Raw genomic sequence first — 2,405 nt, 5'->3', positions numbered from 1 at the left:
GTGATAACTTGCTATTTGACAGGGTCAGTTAGGGATTATTTTGGGCTAAATTGATTACATTTCATGTCGGAATTGGGTTTATTGAGTTTGATTCATATTTTGGGTGAAATTATGCCTTCATTCTATTTTTTCATGAATTTTTGGTATTTATTGATATTAATTTATATGATCTTTGATTTTGTAGGAATTAGAATGAAAGGAATAATAATTGGAGGGTTCAATTGCAATTTTGGTTCGAGTCCGGGTCAATTCAGATTCAATTTGGTGCAGTCAGATTCGAAATCAACCTGGTCCAAGCTGATGGTTCAACTCGTATGCGATTTGAAGATCAATTTAGATCAATTCCAAGAAATTAGCTCAACACAAGATAAATACAGGCTAAATCAGTCGAATGGTTCAGCTCAAATCCTACCTAAGCTCAATCTAGATTCAAGTTCAGCAAGTTGATTGAGCTGAACCAAAACCACTATTAATCAAGCCATTTCAGCCCAGCCACTCCATCCAATTCACAGCCCAATCAAGCCAGCCCAGCCCAAAAGCAACAGCCGGTTCAAATCCCGCCGGTCCAGAAGCAATAAGGCGCCGGTTCACTTGCTTTCCGCCGGTTCAATTGCTCCGGTTCAGCAGCTGCGTTAAAGGAAGAAACGCCGGGTTCAGTGAAAAGGAGGCTCGAGATCGCGGCTAGGTCACTGTTCCCTTCTCACTCGCGACATTTCCTCTGCTTCGCCCCTTCTTCTCCTCTGTTCTTCATCGCCGAGCCTCCTGCCGCCTCTCTTCCCCGATTTCTTGCTCAAAGTCGACCGGCGCCGGCATCCGGAAGGTTGCTTCATCGTCGACTCTCCGCTCTTCACTGTCGCTTCGATATCCGCTGTTGTGAGTGGATTCTCCAGCTCCGGACGGCCGACGGCAGCCAGCTCCTCCGCACCCCTAGAAGCCCCGACGGTGGCCGGACCTGGTCTGTGATTTCAGCTGGGACTCCACACCGGTCCTCTGTCTGTGATTTCAGCAGAGAACCGCCGACCGCTTCGTTCTCCGCCACCACCGGAACTGGCAGGTAAGGTTTTCTCTGTTCGTTGTTCTGATCTTTGTCTGTGATTTCAGCAGGGAAAGGAGCCGCGGCTGAGGATTCCAAGTTTCGCTTGCTCCGACCACATCTCCCGATCACCACCCCGGCGAGATCCATCTTCCACCGGCGCAAGGCTACCTCCGATTGATTGGCTTCGTTCAGCGATGAATCAGGGAGTCCCCGAAACCCTAGCTGCGATTCAATTTTGTTAATTTCTTTGATTTGCTATTTTGTTCTTTGTTTCTTTGTTTCTTCCGTTTCTGTCAACCGAAACCCCCCATGAACTGCTGTAAATACTGTAAATACCACTTTAACCCTAATTGCTAATTGTTAATTGCTTAATCCTGATCCTAACTCCTAATCTTAACCTTAATCCTAACTCTAATTGTAACCTTAGTTGTTCCTAATTTCTAATGTGATTGCTAATGTTATTCTGTTGTGTTGTTTTGTTAGCAGGTTGCACAATTGAAGTACCCCTGTTGATGGAGTTGGCTGCTGCTCTATGCCAATTTGGGACTTTCCATTCATCTTCACCATCCCACACTCTTCCCTGTTCTTGTTCATAACCGAAGGGAGTAAGCCTAACCCTAGCTTGACTAAACCCTGATTGAAATTCCTTGTTCGGTTCCATGTTGACATTGCAATTCCTTTTTGTGGTGTTTGATTAGCTCTGGTTGGAAATTTGTTGAGAACCCATAGCAATCACTTAGGGTTAATTGTGTGCATATGTGATTAAATCTGTGTGTTTGAAATTTTGTGTTGAACTTTTGTGCTGTGAATATTGTAAATAGCTAATAAACATTGTAAATTGAATTTGATATTTTAATAAAGGGAATTGTGTTGTTAGATTGTTGAATGAGCTGTAGTGAATGCATGTTAATGTTGAAGGTGTAGTGGTTGTAATGTTGTCAAGATTGTAGTTGTTGAATTAGGGTGAGGGTTTGTTTATGTGGGATCATGTGCACCTTAATCTTTATGATGTATTGATTTCTTGATGATGTGATGATTGCTGTGAACATGTTCAATATGTTGTGAGTGAACCGGTTGTTGTATAATGTAATGTCTGTTGTGTTGTATATATTTGATTAATTCTTATGAATAAAAGATATTGGATTGTGTGTTGTATGATGAACTTGTATTATCAATAAATAACTATGTTGCATGCAATTGTTGTTGTGATGTTTATTGTATAAATTCTAATAATCATGACTTGATTGTGCAAGATTTGTAAGATTCATGTTGTGTAGTATATGTATGTTAAATGTATAGAATTCATTTGTATAATAAATATTGCTTTTGTATCATTGTTGAATAAATGCACGATTAAGAATGTGTATTT

Source organism: Curcuma longa, chromosome 21, assembly GCF_044706935.1.
Source record: "Curcuma longa cultivar G26 ecotype Majalengka, Jawa Barat chromosome 21, ITB_CL_G26_1.1, whole genome shotgun sequence".
Classification (NCBI taxonomy): domain Eukaryota; kingdom Viridiplantae; phylum Streptophyta; class Magnoliopsida; order Zingiberales; family Zingiberaceae; genus Curcuma; species Curcuma longa.
Note: the sequence above shows the minus strand (reverse complement) of the source record.